The sequence below is a fragment of the Lolium perenne genome, chromosome 6 (genome assembly GCF_019359855.2).
Source record: "Lolium perenne isolate Kyuss_39 chromosome 6, Kyuss_2.0, whole genome shotgun sequence".
NCBI classification, from domain to species: domain Eukaryota; kingdom Viridiplantae; phylum Streptophyta; class Magnoliopsida; order Poales; family Poaceae; genus Lolium; species Lolium perenne.
The window spans coordinates 271,233,408-271,243,208 of record NC_067249.2 but is presented as its reverse complement, the minus strand read 5'-3'; positions in this window follow the sequence as shown (position 1 = coordinate 271,243,208).

Here is a 9,801-nt window from a genome sequence, read left to right as displayed (position 1 = left end):
ATTCCTCAAAATCAAAATGAAAACTGGAGTATTTTCAGGTCAAAGATTTTGATGAATTTTTTTTTCAATTTTATGATTTTGAAAATTAATATTTGGATTATGCATAAAGATAACAATTACTTAATAATTGTTGTTTGTTTAAATAATTGTTTGGAATTCAAAAAATTATATCATGTGACATAGAGACATAGGGGTTAATAGGATTGATAGTGTAGTATTATCAAGTAGTTATGATTACAGTATTGGAAGCTAATGGGGAAGGAACCCAGAAGTTAAGCGTGCTAGGGCTGGAGTAGTGTGAGGATGGGTGATTGACCGGAAGTTTGACTATGAGTGCAATTTGACCTAATATAAAGTGTAGTTAGAGTTAAAAAGGATTCATGTGAGAGAGATTTAAAAAAAATTGAAAAAAAAATTTGATTTTTTTTTTGAAGTTTGACCAAACGGCCGTTAGTTCTATGCCGACGGCAAAGCCGTCGGCACAGTTTTCTGTGCCGACGGCCGGACTGTGCCGATGGCCAGACAGTCTAGCCCGACCAGATCTCAGCCGACGGCATTTTAAGCTGTGCCGACGGCCCCGAGCTGTCGGCACATTGAGCCAGTCCCGTAGTGCGTTGTAGCTGTTTTAGAATTGTGACCCTGTGCGCTGTGTGCTATGGCCAAACTTATGTGGTAGCGCGCACGTGGTTTTGCTCAAAATAGCCCCATATTTCACATTTTTTAATAAGGTATACCTGGCCTCTTCATTAGAAAGATACACACAACCTAAAACACTATAGGGAAACGGCACCATGCCGACGGCCTAGTGCTATGCCGACGGCCAAAGGTCGGGGCTGTCGGCGTAGTCGGTAGACGCCTACAGCCGAAATCTGGCCGTCGGCACAGCAGAACCATCGGCATACATGCACCAAGGCCGACGGTGGCCGTCGGCATAACCACAACCGTCGGTTTAGGGCCCGACACGTGGCCATCCGGAGTGTCAGATGACGGTGCTGCCCTATGTCGATGGTATAACCGTCGGCATAGCTACCTGCCGTTAGGGGCGTCTGTGCCCTGGCAGCTCAGACCTATACCGACGGCATATACTTTTTTTCATCCCGCGCGGTACCGGTTGAGTCCAACCGCCCGCGCCGCGGAACCGACCGAGCCGACCACATCCCGCGCGCACCCTCCTCCTGCTTCTCCCCCAACCCCGCGCCGCCGCCTCCCTGACCCGCCGCCACCGCCGCACCCTCCCCCACGCTCCGCCGCCGCACCCTGGGCCCGACCCCGCTGCCCCCTGCGCCCGACCCCACTGCGCCTGACCCTGCCGCCCCGTGCGCCCAACCAGGAGGTCGCCGCACCCGCCTCCCATCCGCCGCGCCCGCCTCCAGGCGCTGCTCCACCCGGCCCTCCCGCTCGAAGCCGCCATGGAGCTCCCTGTAAGTGTTTTTCCCTTTTTTTCTTCAATTTGTTTTTATTCCTATTGTTGCAGAGGATTTAGAAATGGAAATAAGTATAGAGCAAATAGAAAAAATAGAGCAAATAGAAATAGAAAAATAGGAATTTTTTCATAGGAATGGAATTAAAAATGGAAATAGGAATAGGAATAGTGCAAATAGAAATAGAAATAGAAAGTAGGAATTTGTTTTTATAGAAATGGAAATAGACATGGAAATGTGAATTTGTTTGAATAATGTGAATTTGTTTCGATTGAAATGGAAATAGGCCCCGTCGTGGGCACCCCGTCGTGAGAACCCCGGATCTTGACGTTCTTCTCTACGGCCTCCGACCTCGTCACTCTGTTGTTCGACTACTTCCTCTACAACCGAGGGTGAGCTAAAACTCCACCTCCTCCTCCGCATTTTTATGTCACTAGATTCAATTTCCACATCAAGTCGCGTAACATAGGATTCTCCCGTTCGGAAGGGTTACGCGAATAAATATGCATTCAATTGCATATTTATAATCGTAACTCTTTTGGATTGCCCACGTTTTTGGACAGCCGGAGGATGTGTAGATTGGGTACGTTTTCCACACTCTCCTCCATCCTGAGACAGGATTTCGGCGTCGCCTCCCTGTTGTTCTCCGGATGCACATTCCTCTTGGCTTTTTTGCCTAGACGTGTATCGGGAGAACAGCGGGGAGGTGCTGCCGAAATTTTGTCTTGGGTCGGGGTAGAGTGTGGAGAACGTATCCAATCTACACATCCTCGGGTGGGATTAGAGCTATCCTATTAGAGTGGTTAGGACCGTATAAAAACCTAAAAATTTGTGCATTTAATTTGATGCGATTAATTAATATGAAGTGAAGTGTTAAAATTGTATTGTGGCTCCCAATGAAGCAGATGATGCCTGATAATGAGTGGATGTACAGTAGTCGTATGAGTGCGACTGAAAGAACAGCTGAGTGGCAGTGGAAAACCGAAGATTACTTGAAGGATGCACATCGTGGTTCACAGATAGTCAGCCCACTTTGCCCTTGTGCTCGGTGCAAGCAGCGTAAACGTTGTGGCAGGAACGATATGACGAAACACCTTTGGCAGCATGGGTATATGCCGACTTCACCATGCCAATCAACTTTGCCGAGTGTGACCGTGATAGAGGGGAGGTGATGCGACAGTGCATCGATGGCAATGTAGACGATGGCATTAGAAACATGCTTGATGATATGCATTATGCACAGCAGGCACATTCCCCGCCTCAAGGGGATGACCCGAAGGAACCGGATGAACCAGAGGCAACCGCGAAGGCTTTCCTTGATATGATGGCCTCGGCAAAGAAACCTCTTTACCCGGGTGCAGAAATCTTCCAGTTGGATGCCATCTCGCAAAAACTAGCCACTAAGGCCAAACACGGCATGACCCGATCTTGCTTTGAAGATACTTTGAAAGATGCGGGTAACATGCTTCCTAAAGGACATTGTCTGCCCCAGAGCATGTATGAAGCGAAGAAAATCATGAAAGCGCTCTACATGGATTATGAGAAGATACATTGCTGTCCTAAGGGTTGCATTTTGTTTCGGAAGGAGTTTGCGGAACTCACTCACTGCCCCTTGTGCAAGGCCTCTAGGTATCTTGAGGTGAAGGATGCCCATGGTCAGGTGATGCAGACAAAAAAGGCTGCATCGATTCATCAGTATCTCCCATTCATAAAAAGACTCCAGCGCCTTTACATGAGCGAGGAGTCTGCCAGACAGATGACGTGGCACAAGCATGGGATTAGATACCCTGATGCTGATAAAAAGATGAAGATGAAACATCCAGCTGATGGTACAGCATGGAAGCATTTTGACAGCAAATACCCTAATGAAGCAAAAGATGCTCGGAATATCAGAATTGCGATAGCAACCAATGGATTCAATCCATTTGGTATGTCCGCTAGATCATACAGCTGCTGGCCCGTGTTTGTTATTCCGCTCAATCTCCCTCCCGGCGTCCTAATGCAACGCAATAACATATTCCTGACACTGGTCATTCCAGGGCCTGATTACCCGGGTAAGAATTTGAGTGTGTACATGCAGCCGCTTATCGATGATTTGCACCATTCTTGGGAGAACGGGACGTGGACATATGATCGAGCATCGAAGAAAAACTTCCTCATGAAAGTTTGGTTCTAGTATTCCATGCATGACCTACCCGGGTACGCTCTATTCTGTGGACATTGTACAGCGGGGAAGATGCCATGCCCAGTGTGCAGGCATGCGCTTAAGTTCATGTGGCTGGAGAAGGGCGGCAAGTATTCAGCCTTTGACAAGCATCGACAGTTCCTCAAAGCAGGGCATCGATTCAGAGAAGACAAAAAGAACTTCACGAAGGACACAGTTGTCACTAAAGTAAACAAGGTACCAACGTTCGACGGTGCAGCTATTGTTGCCGAGCTACGTGCTCTAAAGGCTGACCCCAAAGGCGGTTTTGTGGGATATGGCGAGACGCACAGCTGGACTCACGTTGCAGGCTTAACGCAGCTCTCCTATTACAAGAACCTCGAACTTCCCCATAACATCGATGTGATGCACACGGAAAAGAATATTGGAGAGTCGGTCTTTAACACAGTCTTAAACATCCCTGAGAAAACAAAGGATAATGTCAAGGCTAGAGTCGATCAAGAGAGGCTCTGTGATAGAAAAAAAACTAAACATGAGGCGTCCCCAGCACAATCGAAAAAATTGGGTGAAGCTAAAGGCTGACTTCTGCCTTGATGGTGCCCAAAAGAAGGAGGCATTCAGTTGGCTGAAAAATGTCTTGAGGTTCCCAGATGGTTATGCATCGAATATCAGTAACGGAGTCAATCTTTCAACTGGCAAAGTCACCGGGCTCAAGAGTCATGACTATCACATATGGATTGAGAGGCTAATGCCGGTCATGCTTCGAGGCTATCTCCCCGACCGTGTCTGGCGACCGCTTGCAGAGTTGAGCCATTTCTTCGGCACGCTTTGTGCTAAAGAAATATGCGAGGACATTCTGAAGAAACTGTGTGACAAAGTGCCAGAGCTGCTATGCAAGTTAGAGATTATCATTCCGCCGAGCTTCTTTACTCCGATGGCTCATCTCATTTTGCATCTAGCTTATGAGGCAATCTTGGGGACGCCGAGCGGAGCGTGCAGGGCGAGGACGTTGAGGAGGAGGTACGCTCTTTTCTCCCCTTTTTCCCCACTTCCTTTCATTTACTTACAATTAATGTTGAGCTTCAGTACTACTAATCTCAGACTCCAACAATTAATTAGCATTTTAATTCCGATTGGCATTTTAATTTGCAGGTGCACCAGGAGGGCGAGGAGGTGTCGGGGAAGGCTATTTGGATTCGTGGACCAGCTTCTATCCCAGATGCACCAAGAACTGAAAATGACAAACTTGTTGTGTATCTGGAAAAGCCAGAGTAAGTAGCTCTTAGACTTGTTGGTACACTCTTGGACTGTTGGACATATAAGATAATACTAACTTTTTGATTCATGTGCAGGGCTCTTGGACTTGTTGCTAGAACGGGCCGCCGACCAAGTGGCATTCTCACTTGTATCCTGAAGAAGTATTGGCCAGGCCTGTACCGCGTGAGCCCTAATGCGCCCAAGAAGTTAGCCCTCAAATGGGAGGACTATCAGGCCGCACCTTACGGGGTCTTTACCACTGAGGATGGGAGAGAAGCTGTGCCCACCTGTGCCCAAGTTGTGCTCAGGACGTTTTGGGTAAGACTTTTTTTCAAAGCACACAAGTCAAGATTTTGTGCACTTCAGGTTTTGTGCTAACCCATGAGTCTCACCATTCTTGTTTTGTGCATGATTGTAGGACTTCTACAAAGTGTTCGCCGACACGGATCAGCGGGAGGCAACCAGTGTCTTGCAGTTGATGGCCAAGAAGAATCTTAAGGATATATTCTACCATGCTCGCAACCTGGCCATCTCGCACTACTACGCCGAACAAGGCGAGAGGAAAAACAAGGATAGAGTGATTGCAGAGAATCTTACTATCGAAGAGGCCGCTGGATGGGAGAGAGTAATTAAATTCTCCTTGTTATCCTCTGTTCATCCCACATTGCATTATCTTTATTGAATTGACATGTTTTGATTTCTTAGATTTGTCCAAAATGGTGCCTGAATAAGAAGGATGGTTGGTCTGCGTTGGTACACTATTGGACTGAGGATGAGGAGTTCAAGGCCAAGAGCATCCAAAACAAGGCCAATCGTGGAACAGGGGGAACACACAATCAAGGAAACAAACCCTTCCCTGTCTACGCGAAGGACATGGTATATATATGGAATAACCTCCTTCTATTTCTCTTCATGTTCTATCTTTTCTGCATAACATGTATTTTTTGCATTTCAGGTGGCCGCTAATGGAGGGTAGGAGATTCCTGAGATCCAAGTTTGGCAGGCGGCTCATAAGAAGAAGGACCTTGTTGGAGGCGAGGTCGCGTACTATGGCAAGGTCGCCCAGTCCGTGAAAGATTACACGGAAATGTTCAAGTCGTTGCATGGGGAGGATTCTGACCCACTTTCACAGCCGCTCGACGAGACGGCGGTGATGATCTCAGGTGGAGGAAAGCCACATGGCCGGACCACCATTCTTAGTGCGGTGCACAAGCCTACCACCACTCTTCCACGGATCCGGCACATCACCTCGAGCTCCGGTGTGTGTATGCCACCTCGTCCACAGCGTTCGACCCAGACTTCTGACGATGTAAGCTTTCTCTATTTTTTATCCTCATTTTGACTTCCGTTTCATGCATCTCTATGTTGACGGGACTCATTATGTCAAACTATAGGCCCGTTGGGAGGAAGCCTACGAGCAGCTTCAGGCAGAGTTTCAGCAGAAGATGCAGGAATACGAGGAGGCATCTACGGCCGCAAGACGGCACGAGAGCAAACAAACTAAGGTTAATTGTTGCCCATTCTAGCTACTTTTACTATTTTCTAACTTTTTGCAGTTGCCACACCTGACATGTAAACTACCTTGCAGGCGCTTTTCTTGGCTATGAGGACTGGTGCTCAGCCGCCAGAGTATGTGGAACCTCCAGTGGTACCACCGATGCCAAGGTTGCCAACGAAGACGGAATTCCTCGCACAGCTCTACGGAGGGACTCCGGTTAGTGCTTTGACATACTACTAGGTTACTAGTTACCGTTGCCTTGCACATTGATATTTACACTTAGCCATATTTTGCTCGTGCTATGTCGGAATCCTCGACTCAGTCGAACAGTCCCTTTGGTCATGCTGCTGCGTCGCCACACGAGTCTCCCATAGATAGGACTCTGCTTCACCTAGGTTGTCCTAGTCCTGGTCACTCCGCCGGCGCCTCGCCCAGTCGCTCGACCCATGGCGAGAGCCGTGAGTCCCGCCGACACTCGCCGCAGCTGGTTAGTTCCCTACCAAACTATCCATACATGACTTTGATTAGTTTTTCATTCATGTACTTTGACTTGCACGAATATCCATGCTGAATTGGTGTTGTCTTTCATTTTGTAGTGATGATGTTCTCGGCGGTGAAGTGTGTGTTCTGCCGGTGATCGAGGTAACCAGTGTATGTGTGTGTACGGATATGTGATACATTTTGTCTATGTATGGATATATGTCACATTTTGTCTATGTATGGATATGCCGGTGTACGATGACAGTTTGTCTACGTATGCATGTGTGCTTTTATATGATGGCCACTCTTATATTTGATATGCATCACTGTTATATTGATATGCACAACTGTTATATTGCATCACTGTGTATTGCACTATCAAAACAAGCAAAAAAAAAACTGGACACCTATGCCGACAGTTAGTCCTAGATGGACATAGGTGCCGACGGTTTAACCGTCGGCATAGGGCATCTACCTGTAGCGCCGGGGTATCCAGAAACTGACACGTGGCGGTATGTCGACGGTTTCACCGTCGGCACAGCCCTCCCCCTGTCGCGCCCGGCTCCCCAGAATACGCCACGTGGACACGTATGCCGATGGTTACACCGTCGGCATAGCTGCACCGCCGTTACTTCCCCATCCGTTAGGTTAGAGCGCTGACGGCCGCAGATGTGCCGACGGGCCCACGAAACCGTCAGGATAGGTCCCCTATGCCGACGGTTAAATAACGCCGACGATTTTTATGTTGTGCCGTCAACACGGTTTACCGACGGTGGTGGCCCGACGGTCACTGTCGGCATAGGCCTATGCCGACGGGTTTTCGACCTATGCCGACGGCAATTGCCGTCGGCGCTGTACCGTTTTCCTGTAGTGAAAAGAAAAAAGAAAAAGTTGACTCTGAACATCCGACATAAAGGATAAAACAGTCTAATACGACAAAGGACCAATACGAAGATTATACTACGCCACTATACGTGTTAGGTAAAATGCACCTCGGCTACTTGCTTAATACACCTGGGAACATGCCGTCATGAAGAGTTCCTTATGCTCTACTCGCTGCAATTGGATCTATGTGCGTAGCTACTATGTGCACATGTAAATTATCTACAACATAGAAGGAGATTTGTTTTTATTAAAAACAACATCCATCTTGCAGAGCCACAACGACCAACATAATGTTACTGCTCCCATAAGGATATGCTTTTTATAATTATATGGAAAACTCCGTAGTCAATTGTCAAACATGTTTGCAACACATCATTGTTAGTACAAATTTGATGCAACCTGAATAATAGACCAAGCTGCCGATTTCACATATACTTATATACACATCCATCGATTAAAACTGTAGAAGAAGAACATTCAAGATCTGTGCTCCTAGCAAACTCTCGCCTCACAACCATTATTTATATTCTTACGTTACATCTTCTGTGTTTTACGAAAAAGATATTTTAAATTTTTGATTCATATGGACACCGTTATTTTTACTGAGGATTGACATGCTTCGTGTTCAACTAGATTCTACAATACCATATATTACTATTTCAAGACTATTAATTACCTTCTCATGCAAATAGGTACTTGATTGTTATTGATGACATTTGGGATATACCAACATGGGATATGATTAAGTGTGCTTTGGTGGATAGTAACCATGGCAGTAGAATAATCACCACTACGCGTGTTCGTGAAGTTGCAAAACACGTCGGTGTTGTTTATAACATACACTAGTAGAAAATAGGCCTTTAGTCCCAGTTCGTAACGGCCTTTAGTCCCGGTTGCGCAATCAGAACTACGCAATCGGGACTAAAGGCCCCCCTTTGGTCCCGGTTGTGTTACAAACCGGGACTAAAAGCCCTCCACGTGGCAGCGGTTGCTCGTCCGGGGCTGGAGAAAATAGGCGTTTAGTTTCGGTTGGTAATTTTTTTTTTGAATTTGTTTTTGAATTTTAAATCTTTGAATTATTTGACAATTTAATCTCTAATCACCCATATTCTCAGGTCAAAGAGCTCACACTGCTCCACCCACAACACGCTTAACTTCCCGGCTGGTCACCCATCCTCACACTGCTCCACCCACAGCACGTTTAACTTTTAAGTTCCCTCCCAATTAGCTTCCAAGATTGCGCTCACGTTTATCTGATAGTAGTATGCTATCAATTCTATTAACCCCTAAACTTTATTGTCACATGATTTTATTTTTTGAATTCCAAATAATTTGAAAAATAAGCAATAATAGTTATAAGAATCTTTATGTGGAATTCAGTTATTAATTTTAAAACTCAAAATTTTCAAAAAATTCAAAAAATTCAAAAAAAAACAAAAAAAATCAAAAATTCCAAAACAATATAAAAAGTTCAAAGTAATTAAAAAATAAAAGAAGAAACAAAAGAAATTCAATTTTATGGAGAATCCAAATATTAAAGTTCAAAAATTCAGAAAAATGAATTAAAAAAAAACCGAATTTCTGGTAAAAACTAAAATCTTCCTGCTTTCATATTTCCCTTTGGAATTTTTTGGATCTAAAAAAATCTCAAACGGCCGGAAGCCGTTGAAATCGAAAAGAGAATTTTGTGACGATCATTTTGATAGGTTCTACATTTTTTTCTGACATCGTATGCAAAAGGGAGAGCCATTTTACCGAGAAATAAACTTTTTTGCAAAAAAAGTTGAAATTCAAATTTGTTAATTTTCCCTAATAGTAGGTTGCATAACACACCCGAATCTGAAAGGATTTGAATTTTTGAACTTTTTATCATTTTCGTTTATTTTTCGCAAGACTGAAAAAAGCGATCCACGGGGGGGGGGGGGGGGGTGTAACCAACCGGGATTAAAGGTGTCGTTCGAACCGGGACTGATGCTTGTGCGGCGTCCAAACCGTTCGAACCGGGACTAATGCTCACATTAGTCCCGGTTCGTAACGCAACCAGGACTAATGCTCCGAGCAGCTCCGAACAAAAGCCCTGTTTTCTACTAGTGATA